General features: G+C 49.5%; 1 protein-coding gene across 1 annotated transcript in view; it reads right to left on the bottom strand.

Moving 5' to 3' along the window:
- The window catches only part of LOC146869603 (proteasome subunit beta type-7-like), a 76,222-nt gene extending 59,040 nt beyond the window's left edge, over positions 1–17,182 (bottom strand). Inside the window, exon 1 of the mRNA XM_085608430.1 lies at positions 16,327–17,182. The gene's annotated coding sequence lies outside the window, so the exon portion shown is untranslated. The remainder of the gene's footprint in view (positions 1–16,326) is intronic.
- Between the last annotated feature and the right edge of the window lie 277 nt (positions 17,183–17,459).

Here is a 17,459-nt window from a genome sequence, read left to right as displayed (position 1 = left end):
GTCCCAGGCGCTACTGGGACCACGAAGAGGACAGGAGTCACGACACGGGAGGCAGCCGGCGGCTTTAGGTAAGTTCTTTTTTTTAATATATTATTACTATCCCCCGCCTGTGTGATACCCCCCACGCGCTCCCCCTCCCGCGTTCCATCCACCCATCCCACCACCCTTTGTTTGTGGTGGCCGCCAACAACAAGACACCAGCGTTAGGCTGCCAAAAACATGAGTCATTTACACTTGTACGGAATGACCAGTACAGTTGATGGTAATTTAAGAAAATATAGAAAATAATCAAGCACAGAAATTTGACAGTAACCATCTTACAAACGACCTCCCCCTTTCTAAAGAATTCCTGCAAGTTTTATACAGAGGCAAAATTGGGAGCAGAAGAGAGTCCACACACAGAATGCGCATTGCAGATAAAAGACACTGTCTAGATCACAACACAAACTAAACGGCCTCTGGACTCACTCAATGGCACCGCTAACGGACTGGGGTCAGATGTAAATACTTATTAGTTAACTGTGTAAGCCCACCACCCCTGCTGGTATGTGGAAGTGTGTATAAAGGAAAGGTGTTGACTGCAGCACGTGCCCTAGCAGCTGAGCACGAGACAAGCCATGTGTTTTTAGGCTTTACAGAAACTGACATTGTACTGGAAGGAATGATGCAAAATGAAGTGCTGGATGATTGACATTGAATGGCCGGAGTCTGATTGGCTGTTGGAATGTACATTGGCCGGAGGGAGTTAGAGAGAAAGAGAAAGAGAGGGAGAGAGCGCGAGAGAGAGAGCGCAAGAGAGAGAGAGAGAGAGAAAGAGAAAGAGAAAGAGAAAGAGAAAGAGAGAGAGAGAGAGAGATTTGTTTCCAGACTGTTGAGGGGGTTGAGAGCTAATTTGCCAGAGGTAGAAGAGTAGCGTATGTGGCCAGCAATAGGCCCAGCTCTAGAGGAGAGACAGGTGGCCAGGCCCATCCAAGGGAACCCAGTGGACTTCCCAAGGCCCATGCAGAAGAGTGATTTGTGTTTCTTTTTCAATGTTTGACATGTGCCTGCTCCTGTCCTCTGTGCCTAGCATCTCACTCACATGATAGCTGAGGGAAAAGCACTTTTTTGCTGCAACATATTCAAGGTTTTCTTTATTTGCCCACGAGGATGGGACACTCTCAATATCCGCCAGGGAAACTTTTTCCCGGATCAAGACCTTGACCGGTAAAATACCAATTGAAAAGGTTACTTGTTTTCTGAGAAAAATGGCAATTTCTTTCCTTAAGGAGATTCTTGAAAGGCCCTAAGCTGGTGCCTGCATATAATGTGTAGACTTCTCTGTATTCTTTTTTACACCCAATACCTTGAAACAGCAAACCAGACAAACACATAACTGTGTGATTGTGAAGCACCTCCCCACCACTTATTACCCCAAAAGAGTCCCAAAATTGTGAGTCTTATAGCTCACACGGTGTGCATCTCCACTGCTCCTGCCGTTTCCAAGGAGCAGTCTCCTAGACCAATGACAACTTAACGCAAAAGTGGAAAGCACCACCTGCACCAGAAATAATTCTGTCTGTCCACTGTATGTATTATATAAATTGTTCTTTATTCTTCTTGGTCAAAAAACAACAGCCAAACAGCCGACGCGTTTCGTCCAACTGGTGTAAACTTCATCAGGGCTTAAGATAAGGTCTTCTAGGGTAGTAAATCTTCGTACAGATGTAGAAGAAGGTTTGTGTTCTGTGTAAGTGATCAAATGTAACTGCCCCCTCATGGATCCGGGACAGTTACAAATAAAATGGCTTCTGTGCCGTAACCAGTAGCGGAGAGGGACGTTCCGTATTTTCGTCCTCTTGCATTGGTAGTGTTTGTATTCTTTTTTAACCTGGTAGTTCTCCCCTGTTTGGATTAACGATCGCTTAGGAATAGTATAGAAAACTGTAAAACACCTTTAAAGTGGTTAGTTCATGACTGTGCTGTTTTAACTTTGTCATGAAATAGAAAAATGCGGTCTAATTTCATTTTCCCAGTTGCATAAAAATGCATGCTAGACCAGAAACAATACTGCAGGGTGGCAACCTACCCACGGCTGTTCAATGATGAAACAGTTATCGTCTCTGAAAGGTTGATAGGGCTGGGTCAGAGTTAATCGCATGCCAAGGAATACTTATTTTGGTGTTTGCCATGTGGCTTAGTCTGCCCCATCCTTTGCCCCCTTACAAAGTCAGCCAGATGCTTTAAACCTCCCTTTTTCTAAATGAATTTTCAAATCATTCTCTTTTGTGCCTTTTTCTAAAACCATACCTCTATAAGAAAACTGTCATTGCGGCAAGAACTTTAAATGAACCGTACCTTTGAGACACTGAATCTCATGTAAAATGGGGTTTAATTCCTATTGTTTTAAGCCGTGTTTCTTGTCCATTATCCATTACAATGCATCATTTACTGGTTTCACAAAAAATTTGGCAAGAGGAACCTATCTCCCTCCTAACTATAAATCATCTTGTGTTCTCATCAATGTTATTTGTCCGCATTGTATTAAAAATCTCAATCGTTAGCATTCCCTGACACCACAAAAGGTGAGAAATTAGTAGGTTTGATGCATGGATTTATGAACTCTGACATAAGTGAAGAAGATCAGTTTCCTGTGAAAACGTATTCGTCTGAATCCCGGCCTTGGCGCTAGACTCAACAAAGTGTGATTCGGCCCAAATCACTAAGGGTCTGATTTAGATCTTGGCGGGACTGGTCTCGCAGTCGATTTTTTTGCGGTCTTCCCACCCGCCGCCTTTGCAGTCCGCCTGCCCGACTTAGATGTTGGCTGCGCATTGGAGGGAAGATTGCCACAGTCCCGCCGACTCCGCCAGGATCTGTCTCCTGCACGGACGACGTCAGCGACTAAAACAGCTGTTGGAGGAAGTTCCGCCGAGATTTCCTCCGTCCAGATAACAAAGTGCCTTTCCGGGAGGCAACTGTAGTGGAGCAACCTCCAAGCCCGGGTTGGTGGAAACAAAGAAAAAAAGGTGAAAAATACCCTTTTTTTCGGGGCCAGACCACCGATTCCATCTTTAACGCCGTTATCCACGTCCTCCCTGTCCTGCTGCTACTTGACCACGACGTTCAGCCAACCCTTTGTCGCCAGATTCTAAGATATGCTTTTGTGGTTTGTGTGCATGTACACTCATTGGTGTGTGCAATGCTATATGTAAAAACAATGGTCAATACACTTTACCTACATGTACATATTGAAATATACACAACATATATGTGTGCTGAGATGTAAATGAGTAGTACTTACCTGTCTCCACGCTACCATTGCCTCAATACATCAAGACTCTGCCACCAGGACATCGCCAGCTAAATGGGAACATCTAAATCGGCTCGGCGCTGGCCTGATGGCAATGGAGTACTGCTAGCCAGCTGATAAGACCGCCACCGCACCGGTCTCATGTCTATTGCCACAAAATCTAAATACGGCGGGCGGACCAGCGTCAAATTGACGGAGTACTTGGGACCACCGCCGCAGTGGGACGGCAGTAAGAAAGCAAGATTTAAATCAGTCTCTTAATCTCTGTGTGCCTAAGTGTGTGTAAAATGTATTTTTGTAATGATGTACACAATAACTGCAATAATTTAGATCATTTATTTAGGGTGAGTGACTACTCACCACAAGGAACAATCACAATTTCTGTCCAGGGTGAACCATTGAAGTCACTCAGTTAGGTTGAGCTCGACCCCCGGGTAGCTTAAGTCCAGAGAGAGCAGGCGTAATTTAGGACAAAGTGTGAAATATTTATTCACTACCAAAACAGCAATAAAGTCAAATCCTCAAGCAATACAAATCCCAAACCGAATTAGAAAAATAGACAACATTATAGTTAATAAAATGACACTAAAATAAACAAAAATCAAATCCGGAGAACCAGATTTGATTTTTTAAAGATTTGAGGCCCAATAGCATATGAAAATGCAAAGCGACACTTCTAGTCAATGGTTGTGGTAGACCGGGACCTAGGTGAAATGTCAGGCTGACCGCGATTGAGTGCGAATTTGCTAAACCAACGAGGTTCGACATGATCGGAGGTTTTCCCTTGGGATTTAGTCTTAAAAATGGAAGTCAAACTCCTTCAGCACGGCAAGGTAGCAGGCTGTATTTGAAGAATTCTTCACAAAGTCAGTTAGGCATTGGTCTATGTTCCACTGAAGCCGTTGCTTTCGGTGGAAAATGCTCAGATTGGGAAAATTTTAAATTCATGCACAGGGATATCCTCTAACCACTGAATACTTTTAACAATTTCACCTAATCAAGATTTCTTTCCTCAGACTTACTCTCTTTTTTAGAGCTCGGAATCCTTCAGTGGGGCCAGGCAGCAGGCTGTGTTAGACCGTGGATCGCATGAGGCCACATACCTTCTCACGAGGGCCCACTGAATCATATTTGCTACTGCGGAGAAACTATTAGTGGGAGAATCCTAATTTCTTAGCCCAGCAAGGTTGTGCCTTGGACGAATAGGTAGGGGTGATTTGCCCTGGTCGTCTGGAGGTCTTTAAGGTCAAAAACTTACAAGTCCTAGGTTCTCAGGGCTGGTAGGAGATGTCCAGGTAGACACAACGAAGTGTCAAGACTCATTCCAGCAGAGGCCACCATCTCAAAGACTATTGGTCCTTCTCAAATCAATGGATAAAAGTTCCTGGTGGTAACCCTATCCACTTTTGCAGCAGTTCCCGTTTGCCCTACTGCACACAATTCCACAGTGTGCCTCACTGTTACAGTACACAATGGGAAAACCCTTATCCCCTGTGCAAAGCCTGTGTGCTCACCCAGAAGTGCAGCCAGGGTAATGAACAGTCCTCTCCTTTGTGGTCACTCTTAACCAGCTCAGGGGACAACTCACTGCCCACTAGGTTTGGTGCCTTCCTAACTGGGAGGACAAGGGCTGGGGGCCTTTCCAGGTGTCACCTAACATTTGCACGTGACAGGGTAGACCCCTTTGAAGTAATTTTTTTTTTTTTTTTTTTTTTATAAAAACCTTTATTTGCAAAAGTCTGGACACAGCTATTCAGCCGACAACCCGGAGGTTCGGCAGCTACGATAAAGAGGAACAGAGACGCGTCCACAATACAGTGAAGGAGTAGTGCAAAGATTCCATTTTTAAATAAACACAAAACACACAACCACCCCCAGCAAGGCAAGAACACTGAATGCCCATGGTGATAGCCCCCCAGGGGAGGCAGGACCCCAATCATCTACCATTTACAGTACTGTGAAAGGAGGAAGAAGGGGGACAGCAGAGGCCAAAGAAGTCCATTAACCATACTGAGCTGGAAAGAAGGTTAGGAGGAAAGCTGTTCCTCGGGGGAATCCAAATCAGGGGCAAGACAAATTCCCCCCCTGTATTGATTCCACCGCCCCCAGATGGCGTGCCACTTCCGAGGGCGGCCTCTAGCACAATATACCGTCTTCTCCGTTAGCATACTCCAGTCCATATTTTCTTTCCACGCGGTCAATGTGGGGGGCCCCACGGATCCCCACAATCGCGCTATATCTCTCTTAGCGACCATGTTACCCAGAGTCACCCATTGGGTCTGCGCCGCATTATGATCAGTGGGCCCCCAGACATTCAGGAGACAACACCGCGCTTCCGGCTGCATAGCAATGCCCGTCACCTCCCCCATCACTGCATGGACTCTCCTCCAGAATTCCATGATGACCCCACATTCCCAAATGATATGCAGGAAAGTACCCACCATACCACATCCCCTCCTGCACAGGCCGTCCTCCGAGAATCCCATGTGAACCAGCTTTGTCCCCGTCACATACACTCGATGCAGTATTTTAAGCTGCACCAGCCTCAGACGCGACGGGATCGCAACCTCCTTAGGAGAGGAAACAGCAGACTGCCAATCCTCGTCATCCAACTCGAGGCCATCCCTAGACCACTGGTCCCTCAACCCCAGAAGCATATCCGCCCGGACGTTGATCAGTTTCTTATAGATGAGCGAGATCGTGCTCTCGGGCATATGGCCATCAAGGACCCGGTCCTCCAAAGGAGAGGACTCAGGCACCTTCTCACCCTCTATGAGGACTGATCGGAGGGCGTGACGCACCTGAATATAGCGGAAAAACTCAGATGGCCCCAGCTCATACTCCTTCTGCAACTCTTCAAAGGACTTCACCCTCCCCTTAATCAGGACATCTCCGACCCTGGAGATGCCGATCAAGTCCCATTTGTCAAAGCCTTTTGTGTGCCAAAGCCTACCCAGTCTCTCAGATTCAAACAGCGGGGTAGCGAGGGTGAGCCTATCCTTCCAGCCCAGCGAGTCTGTTGCCATCTTCCACACACGCACCGCCACACCAGTGGGCCCCGTGAGGGACGAGTCCAGGGACCGCGAATACAATGCCCTGTAATAGTTACCACCACGCAGCAACCACCTGTCCATGGCATACCCAGGGCTGAGGGCAGGGCCATAAAACCCATGATTAATCGCACTCAGCTGGGTGGCCCAATAGTACCGTCGGATGTCTGGAAGCGCAATACCCCCGTCGTACCATGGGAGCGTCAACTTTGCAATAGCTATTCGCGGCCGCCCGTCCCACAGCAACGTTCGTTGGAGGCCTTCAACCTCCCGAAAGTAGTTGGCCGGTACCCAATCCAAAGTATTCTGCAAGGCGTAGAGGAACCGGGGAAGAGACCTCATTTTGAACAGGGCCGCGCGCCCAACGAGGGAGACCGGCAGTCTCCGCCAGCCCTCCACATCCCGCCTCAGGCGCGCTAGGGGGGGGAGCAGGTTCCTCTCATATCGCACGGCAGCGTCCATGGAGATAAAGATCCCCAGATACAGGAAGCCCTGCTGAGCAACCTGGATCGAACAAGTTCGAGGGATCGGTGGAACCTCGCCACTAAGAACATATAAATACGATTTACTCCAGTTGATAACGAGACCCGAGTTCCTACCGAAAGATGTGAGTACGTCACAGACCACTATAAGTGATTTCTTGGGTGAGGCAAGATACAACAGGATGTCATCAGCATAGAGCGATATACGGTCCTCGTGTTCAGGCGACCATCTAAGTCCCCGTATATCCGGGTGCCAGCGTATCCACGCAGCCAGCGGCTCAAGGGCGAGGGCAAACAACAATGGCGACAGGGGACAACCTTGCCGAGTACCCCTCCCAAGCTGAAACGGAGTCGACGCCCGGCCATTTACCACCACACTCGCAAAAAGGCCCTCATACAGCAACCTCACCCAGCTCACAAAACCGTGGCCAAAGCCGAACTTGGTCAACACGGCCCACAAATATGCCCATTCCACCGTGTCAAAGGCCATCGTGGCATCGAGAGACGCCACAATAGCTGGTTCATGCAGCGTGCCCGCCCTGGCGATTACACCATGAAGGCGCCGAAGATTTAACGCTGTGTTACGGTGCGGGATGAATCCGGATTGATCCGGGTGGACCAAGTCACCGAGTACCCTAATCAACCGGGCCGCCAGGATTTTAGCCAGAATTTTCGGCTCTGCGTTAAGGAGTGAGATAGGCCTATATGAGGCACACTTATCTCGGGGTTTGCCCTCTTTGTGTATAACCACAATCGTCGCCAGTCGCTGATCCAACGGGAGGGCCCCACTCCCCCGCGCCTCCACGAACATGGCGCGCAGGTGAGGGGCAACCCTATCCGGAAACAGCTTGTACAGGTCGACCGGCAAGCCGTTCGGACCCGAGGCCTTGCCCGAGTTCAACGCGCGGATAGCCCCCGCCACCTCATCGACCGTTATGTCGCCGTCTAGATCGTCCCTATCTATATCAGAGAGACAGGGCAATGCGATATCACGCAGGAGGTCACGCGAGTCCTCGGGCGGCCTGTCCGACACTGAGGCATAGACCATACGGAAATAGTCCGAGAAACACTGCACAATCCTCTCAGGTTCCACAATCACCTCTCCCCCCTCTCCCGTCAACTCCGGCACTACTCTATTGACCCGTTCTTTTTTGTCCAGCCAAGCCAGGAGTTTCCCGGCCTTGTCACCAACATCATACAGACGGCCCTGCTGTTCCCTACCGAGGCTCTTAGCGGCATTCGTCACCAGGTCCTTATACTCGGATTGCTTCAAGAACAGCTCATGCAGGGAGGCCTCTGTAACCTCCTCCTCCAGCGCTCCCTCCAAAGCCGCGATCTCCTCCTCAACCTGCAAAACCTCGCCATCTCTCCGCCGCTTGGCAGCCACTACAGGGGAGAGGGCTTCCCCTCGTAGCACGGTCTTAAATGCTTCCCACAGCAACACTGCCGAGTCCACGGATCCCTGATTGTCCTTGAAAAAATTATCTACTGTCTTTACCAGCGCGCTGCGCATCTTGGGGTCTCAGAAATACCAAGGGTTGATAGGGGCCACCCTTCCCCCTCCCTCTCGGCCCAGATCCAGCCTGACCCACACCGGCGAATGGTCAGATATACCACGCGCCATGTGCCTGGCCTCAGACACCAATGAGGCATGCGCAGCCAGGGTGAGTAGGTAGTCAATCCTGGAAAGGCTACCATGCGCCCCGGAGTGGAAAGTGTATTGGCTCTGTGTGGGGTGCCGGAGCCTCCAGCAGTCTATCAGGCCAAGCGTATCTAGAAAGTCTGGAAGCCACTTCTGAGCCCCCCCAGTGTCTCTGGGCGGGTATCTATCCAGCAGGCCGGAGCCAACAGCGTTGAAATCACCTCCCACTACAAGCATACCCCCCGGGATATCCAGCAGGGCCCTACCCAGATCTGTGAACGTGGAGGCCTGCAGGGCCGGCGGGACATACACCGAAACTAAAACCAAAGTTCTTCCTTCCCACCGCCCCGCCACCGCCACAAACCTCCCCCTATCATCAACAATGGTGGAGTCCACCTCAAATGGCAGCGAGGCTCTGACTAGGATGCCCACACCCCTGGACCCGGAGGAGAATCCCGAATGAGCTATGAATTTATAACCCTTCCTATTCAGGGCATAGCACGTATTACCTATAAGATGCGTCTCCTGCAGCAGGGCAACATCCGGCAATGACCGTTTCAAGAATTGCAAAACAATCCCACGCTTAATGCGATCCCCCAAACCATTAACATTCCAGCTTATAACACTTAAACCCCTACCCCCCATCCCCAAACGTAAAGAGGCCCACCCCACACCCGAAGAGCCACCATGGAACAGTCCTGGAAATAATCACTATGCCTTGCGGAAACAAACCCCCCAACAACAAACCCAAAATCCCGGAAACCCCCCCCACCCTGCACCCCTGCTGCAGCTTACAAAGCCCCACCAACTTGCAATGTGCCTGTCGCCCTACCAAACCCAAAATCTACAAAAAGTACCCTAAGGGAGGAAAGAGCTCCCCTCGTCCTCCCACAACCTCCGTATTTACTGCAAGTCATTATCTAAAGTCAATCCGAGTCAGCCCGGTTCCGAAGACATCAACCTTGTTCATCCCGGCCACTGTCCCCGTCTACGGCAGAGTCCTCTTCCGTGCGTCGTCGAGGCAGAGCGTCCAGCCATTCATCCGCCATGGCAGGCGACTCAAAGAAGAATGTTCGGTCTTCAAACACCACACGTAGTCTGGCAGGGAAGAGCATGGCGTATTTCAGTTCCCTCTCCCGAAGCCTCCTCTTCACCCCCAGGAAGCCCTGCCGCTGCCTCTGCACCTGCTGGGTGAAGTCAGGATAGAAATTCACCGACGCGTTCTGGAAGGAGACCCTCGAGGCCTGCAGGATAGCGTCCCGGTCTCGAAAATGAAAGAGCCGGGCGACGATCGGCCTCGGTGTGGCTCCCACCTTGGGCCGCCCACCCGGCACTCTATGGGCCCGCTCAACTGCGAAGAACTTCCCTAGACCCTTAGGCTGCAGATGATTGAGCACCAAGTCCTCCACGAGCAGGTCCACTGAAGTCTCATCCGAGGACTCCGGGACCCCGATAACGCGCACGTTGTTGCGCCTGGCCCGGCTCTCGAAGTCCTCCAGCCGACGGGCGGCGAGATCACTCTCGGTCCGCAACTTACGGACCTCGGTCTGCAGGTCCGAGACATCATCGGCGAGGCCCGTGGTCTTGATGTCCAGGGATTTGACCCGTTCATTTGTTTTGCCCAAATCCGCGCGGATCAGATTAACATCCACCAAGATGGTATCCACTTTGTGCGCCAGGGCATCAAACTGTCTCCCAATCGACGTCTGCAGCCCGTCGAGTGCACCCATGACATCCTGCAGTGAGAGCTCCGGGGCCAAGGGTGAGGCTGTCTTCTGTGTGTCCGGGGACTGGCTCGGTGCACCCGGTGACCCCTTCTGCTGGGCATAGCGGTCCATGTTATTGGCTTGAGTGTAGGCTCCCCGCCTGGTGGCCTTGGGCTTCGGCCGGTCCACCTCTGCTTTGCCCGACATGGTGGGCTCAAGCAAGTCGGTTCAAACAGGACTGCCCTCTCTCAGCGAGAGAGATCAGGAGTGCTCCGTCTTACGATGGGTCGCCAGTGTGGCATGCAGAGCGTCCAAATGATAATAAAGCAGACGGGAGCACTCCCTGGGCTGGGCAGACAAAGGGCGAGAAAGTGAAAGTGAAAGGATAGGGACCTCCGTCCGGCAGTTCACACCTCGCCTAGCCGCTGTTGTTCAATTAGAGAGCGGGCATCCTGCCAACTCGAGCCCCTGGCATCCCTCGGAGATAGGCCTCAATCTTCCGCCATGCATAACTCCGGTTCCCGGTGGGCGATTCGACCTCGGGTGGCATCGATCACCTCCCTGACAAGTCATCTACACGATGCCATGCATACAAACAGGATTATATACAGGATAGACGACGGAGGGCACGAGGGTGTCGGGAGCTCAAAGCTCACGCGGCCATCTTGGTCAAGTGCTAGGCTCCTCCCTCCTTTGAAGTAATTTAAGTTTCTGAGCCCCCATAAACTAGTCTTCCTGTCAGAGGAACAAAAACACCTCCCCACACCCAAGCCTTTGTCTCTGCTCTAAGAGCAGTTTTCACAACTCATCAGGGCTAATCACTCACTCAATTACTGCTGGAGAGCTGATGAAAATTAGGCTCCTAAAGCTTCAGACAGGAAAAAAGTAACTTTCCTCAACATTTATTAAACATGCGACTTTACCATTGTATTGGGTTTCAAAATAAAAATTAAACTGGTTGTTCAATCATTGTTCTAGCTGGTCCCTAATTGTGGATAGGAAAATGGATATGTAATATCGCTTCTCAGTGTTTCTATACAGGCCAGCCAGGCATCCTTCAGTGAAAATAGCGTTTGTGTGTTAGTCACTGTAAGGACATCTTAACTTAAAATTTCTACATGTCCTACTTTTAAACACCATGCACCCTGCATTTTGAGCTACAATGCCCACATAGGGCTAACTAATTAATATTTACTAGGAAGGATTTCTCCTGTCAAAAAGGGTGACTTTAACAGGTTGCATTTTAGCAGTCAAGCAACCCCATGTAGGAACAGTCAGGCTACACCAGGTTCGCCTGAAGGCATGTTTTCCCTGCCACTGTAGTGGATGTCACAATAGGTGCTGCAGTCCACAAACAGCATTTTACTTCCAGGTCCTGGTGCACTTTAAACCATATACTAGGGGCTTATAGGCAAATTAAATGTTCCATTTAGCAAAAAGACAATTTAACAATGTTTTCGGGGAGCACAGGTATGTTACTACTGGTTAGCTCTGCTAGAGGGCACAGAGTTCTAAAGCCTGCAAAACAGATAGGGCAAAAATCAGGGGGACATTACGCAAGATGGTTATCTCCTACAGTCAAGTAGATCGTCTCCATGCAGCAATCCAATTTTCCATACCTCCTGCATATCCAATGATGTTCGTATCATGGTGGGCCTAACTAGTGTATGCTGCAGCAAAATTATAGCAAAATTGTGTGCGATTACGCAAAAGGATAACCCTGCATTTAGCACATTTTTCTCAGCACAAAATTCACTCTCATGTCCATAATGGACCTGAGGATACACTTTGCTCTCAGAGAATAGCGCTAAATACAACAGAACACGCACAGCAGCAGCAGCTGCTACTCGCTTACTGTTCCTGTGCTCTTGCAATAAGCATCTTTGCCCCAATTTATTAAAAATTATATGAGCAATGGTAATTGTGACATGTTCAGTCATTTTGCATCAGAAAAGTAACAAGATATTACAGAATTTACTCTGATTACTCCAGCATAATTAAAATTGAGCCCGGGCAAAGTTAGCATACAAGTATGAATATAAACTGTGGGAATAAGGGGGAAGCCCTTAAGCCAAGCAACCCCGACAGAAGCAGAGATTTTAATGTCGCTCTCTCTGGTGTGAATCAGGACAAAGCTTCATTCCCAGGATGCACTTGGTTAGACTAAACTCCATTCTAGCGCGCTCATACTAGGAGTTAGGTACCCTGAACAATGTTCTGAACAAGCTCAACTGATCTCTTTGAGTTTCCCTGTATGCGCCTCTGCAGCAGAGGCCAAGGGGCACAGAGCTATGGCCCTTGCTGCATCTAGGAATGCCTTTTCTGTTGGGCCTGCGAGGTGAGTACAAAATCCGTACCACACCTAAGTAAGAATGCGTTTTCAGGGTTAGCAATGGTCATTGGTCATGATAACTGTCCTTTTCGTTGAACCAAAACAAGGTGTCTGTAGGCTGGTAATTTGGCAACTGCTTGACGAGTCATACACCACTGCCCTGCTTTCTTGACCTTTCCGCCAAACACTAAAACATCTGTGTTTGCTGTTTTTAGTGCGGTCTTGTTTTTGCTGTATATATGGAGGGCGCTTGATTGATGACGCAGGCTGATGCTAATGCTGGTCAGTGTGATTGTGTCCGCTGCGTACTGTAATATTGGTGTCAAGCTCCATTCCCTCTTTGATGCTCGAGATCTATAATAGCCAAAGCAGCCCAGACGTCTGCCACATAGAGGCTGAACAAGAGAGGGGTGAGGTCACGGCCATGTTGCACCCCCTTATTAATATCGATCCTGGGGGGAAAAGTGGAGACGCTGCTAAGCTTTATTTGAACCAAGGATCTAACTTAAAGCTGCTGGACAGCTTGCAACAGACAGTATGGAAGCCTGCAGCTAATACATTTAATCCACAATATGTTCCTATCAACTCCAACAAATGTCGCTTCGATGTCAATGAAGCAAGCATACAGTTGTTCCCCGGCATTAACATATTTGCAACCATAAACAGTGCTAAGATTTTGTGTGATATGCCATTGAAGCCTGTTTGAAGATTGGCCAAAGATTTTGATGAGCAACCCAATATTCTAATTCTTGTAATAACTCCAACATCAAGTAGTTACTGGTTTTATGTGGGAGGGTATTTTATATACAGAGTGCATTAATGACCTCCATCTGTGTATCCAGTAGGCCTTTGTTGTTTCTTGCCTGCTTCCCTCATGCATCTTGATGGCCCGCCCAGGTGTTTTCATGGCCCTCCCACATTGAGGACCCTGGAGCCGGGCCTGGCCGGGGGGTCACTGCCATGACAAGCCAAACATGGTTCGGAGCCAGCTAATACCACCCGAGGGAGGCCATGGTACGCCAGGCACGGACTGGATTCATGCAGTCAAGGGCTGGACCGCCAAGTATTAGGCCTTGTCAAGCAGCTTCATGCAGACCCCCAAGGCTCTACGTGTCATGAAGTCAGACATTGCGAGACGCACCGGGGCCAGTGGGGAGCTGCCCGTCTCACCAGCTCCTGATGTGTGTGTAGGCAATGCAGATCACGCCACCACTCTAGCTGCCATCCCTGTAGGCCATAAGGGGCCTTCAAGAGAGGGAAAACCTAGATCACCACAGGTGAACAGGACCCTCCCCTAGGATTGCCACCGTTCCAGTATTTTACCGTATTTTTATGTCCATACCAGTAAAAAAATATTGGGAGCAGCAGTGAAATCTGGTATTACCTCATCATGCATTGCGCAATCATCTCCAGCAGGTTTTTTCATAGTCCCATTTTTATGTCTAATAAAAAGGAGGAAATTCTCCCCTCCAAATAAAAGAAGCAACAATCTACTTCTCTTCCCGACTACAATCTCTGAATCGATGGGTGAAATCCACGTTCTCTCTTGCTTACAAAGAGAAAGGGTCAACCTGTCCTGGGTTTGCACAGGGAAGATCAACCTGGGGATGTCAGCTTCCTGGGTGGGGGGTTCAGCGGCTACCTTTTTTTGAAATGTGCAAGGCAGCGACTTGGGCGGTTCCTTCTACGTTTGCACGTGCACTATAAATTCAATGATGGTAAGGATTATGGTGAGTTTGGAGTAAAAATAGCATTAAAATTAAGGCTCCTTGTTTTGCGTTTTTATGAATTTTTACTGATACAGACAGAAAACGATATGTTTTCTGTCTGCATTTATTTTTAAAAGTGGATAAATACAGAAAATAATGCTTCTTTTAAGTGACTTTCCGAGCTGTCTTTATTGAATTGTAGCCTAACAGCTGAGCAGATGGACAGCATGGGAAATTAAAACACAGGATGACATTTCTTTAAATAATGGCATATGTCAATGTACATTTGTGGTATAATGCTAATATATAGTTGATATATTGTTACGTAATATTTGTTAGTTTAAATACCGAAATCACGACAGACATCAAAGTATGAGCGCGTGTTTTATTTTCTAAATAAATATGGAAATGAGTTTTACAACTACATTTATAGAGAAAACACAAAATAAATATGGATAAAATGGCACAAAAATAAATATGGATAAATACAGACGGAAATGTTAAAAAAATAAATGCCATAAAACCCGGAGCCTTAATTATAAATCAGTGGTGGAAACACTTGAATAAATCCCCCCAGAGCAGCATTTGTTTTACGTCGTTCTCTCTTTTATGTTCCTCCCAGGTGTTGGTTGAGCATACATTACTCTGAATGCCTTGGTTGCATTACTGTGAAATGTCTAAAACGAGGAAGTAAAAGAGAAATTCATGTTTTATTGCTTAGTGGTAATTCCATTACACTGCGTTCTATCTTTCTCGTTACAGTGTTTAGTAAACAACCACCAAGGAAAAGAGGAAGGCCCAGAAACACCTGGCGCCGAGTCCTCAGGGCTGACTGCAATGAGAAGGGTTTCACCTGGAGTCAGATTGAAAGAAAAGACCAGGCCAGGGATGGCTGGAGAGTCCTGGCCCCAGGAGGGGGCAGTAGGCAGGGCCGGACTGGCCGTAGCAGGCACCGTGCGTTTCACCGGTGGGCCGGTTTTAGACCCTCGGGGGATGATTTTGTTACCGGGGCCAGTTTTGCAATGTCGGCCCCCTGCAACAAAAGCAGCACAAAGTATTACACTAGCATTCCCCCTCCCCCTATCCCCCCCCCACCCAGCCCCCCCACCCCCTACCCGCCTCCGCAGCCGGCCGGTTTCGGTTCCCAGTCCGGCCCTGGAGCAGTAGGCATAAGTAGCAGTAGTGAGGATGCCAAATTATTTGGCACCACCCGCAGGCGCTATTTCAGCAAAGGTCAGCCCTGCTTGCAGGAAGGGAGAAGGTGCAGGAGGACAAGCTGGGGGGGGGGGTGGGGGGAGGAGGAGGAGGGAGGGGGAGGGAGAGCGAGAGAGATTAATGTTCATGTGTACTTACCCGTGGCTGTACCCTGCTTTCAAGGGGGTTTCTTTCCCTTCACATAACCTGCACCCTGCTTCCCCCAGCCTGATTTGAGTCGGACATTACATGATGGAGGAGGTAAGTGCAAGGGAACCATTGTGGCTGTGGGGGGGGGGGGGGGTTGTGTCCCTGCAGTAAATCGACATGCAGACTCGGGAACACGTGAGATCCTGTGCAGGTGTACTGCAAACTAGACCCAGACGGTAAGAGTGCCCCCCCCCCCAAGCATCAATTAAGAAGTTACTCTATTCCGCCTCTCTGTGTACGTATTTTAGGGTGCATTGCATTATAGGGAGAGTCCCACACACACAAATTGGTGTGTTGCCGAAAAAAAACACATGCTTTAATTATGGCGCCAAAACAGTGCGAGACAGCCCTGGTTACAAAGAGTTTCTTATGGATGATGCTGACATGGGGCAGAGGTTTTTGGGGTGGTCGGTGTGCAGCATCATGAACCACGGACCCTAATGGGGAGGCCTCGAACCGACCAGAGGCACGTATTCCCGTATTCAGAGGCACGGGCAAAGTCCGTGGTTTGCAGGGGACACGGTCCCTCCCCGCCCTGGTTTCTCATGAGGGCCCATAGGACTCTCCGGTGAGGGTCTTGTTCCTGAGGTGAAGCCCTCCCTCAGGCCAGGCCATGGTGGACGTCACCCGCTCCTAAGGCCGCAGGCAACCACCATTTTAGGACGTAAAACTTCTCAGTTCTGCCCAGCTCGGTACTAGGGGGTCTCACCTGAGGCAGTTCTCGAAGCTGAAGCCACCTGCGGGGGGGCGTGAGTGAGACCCCCAAGGCGAGCATGGTGGGCGCACGAGCCTCCGTCAGCAGATTTCACAGACTGGACAAGCCGACAACCGGGTTACTTGGTGCCTACAGCGATGTTTCGTCGACTTCCCGTCTCCACCCTGATCTGTCTCCGTCTTTCTCTTAATAATGTCTCCCTCTCATTCTCTGCCAGATGTCTCTTCGTTTGTCTCTTCTTATTGCTTGTCTTTTGTCTGGTTTTCTCTGGCTCATCTCTTAGTATCTCATCCTCTGTGTCTTTGACTATTCTTATTATATACCTTTCACCTGTCTCTCTTCGTTAGTCTTATGCCAGTCTCCGTCAGGGTCTGCACAGTTCTCCCTTCGTCTATCTCTTCCCTTATCTTTCTTTTCTTGAATGCTGTCTCTTCTCCGTCTTATTTAGTTTGTCTCTCTTTTTTTTAGCTTCTCCGTAGGCTCCTGTTTATCTCTCTCTCTTTCTCTGTCTCTTCTTTTGTTCTCTGGGTCGGTCTCCCTTCGGCTGGCTCTTCGCTTTCTCTTTCTTCACCTGGTCTCTGTCTTTCCTCAGTCTACTTGCGCTAGTCTCTCTCTGTCAGCCTCTTTCTTGTCAGGATTCGTCTCTTCCTCTTGCCTCTTCCCTTGACCGGTCTCTCCCCGCATGTTTCTTCTCCTTCTCTTCCTTCACCTGGTGTCTCTATGTCTTTCCTCAGCCTCCGTGCGCTAGTCTCTGTCTATCAGCCTCTTCTGAGGCTGTGTCTCTCCTTCTTGTCTCTTCCCTTGAGCTCTCGCTTGGTCTCTCTCCGTTTGTCTCTTCCCCTGGTGTCTCACTCTCTCTCTTTCGTGTCTCTGCTTCCTTTGGCGTCGACTGCTGACTCCCCGCTCTCCCCCCGCTTCTGTGTTGTCTCTTTCACTTTCGGTTTGAAGTCACGCGTCTTTTTGGATGAGCTCCAGGGCCCTGCCCGCCCAGCGGCCCTCCCCGCCCAAAGGGGATTTTATTCTGCCTTGTTAAACTTGCAGAGCAGGTCGCCACTCTCTCCCCTCACACCCAGGGCCGCACCGGGGGACCTGCGGGGCCAGGCCAGCCCATATTTCTGCCCGCCCGC

The sequence above is a fragment of the Triturus cristatus genome, chromosome 1_1 (assembly GCF_964204655.1).
Source record: "Triturus cristatus chromosome 1_1, aTriCri1.1, whole genome shotgun sequence".
Classification (NCBI taxonomy): Eukaryota; Metazoa; Chordata; class Amphibia; order Caudata; family Salamandridae; genus Triturus; species Triturus cristatus.
This window is presented reverse-complemented; position numbering and strand designations above follow the sequence as displayed.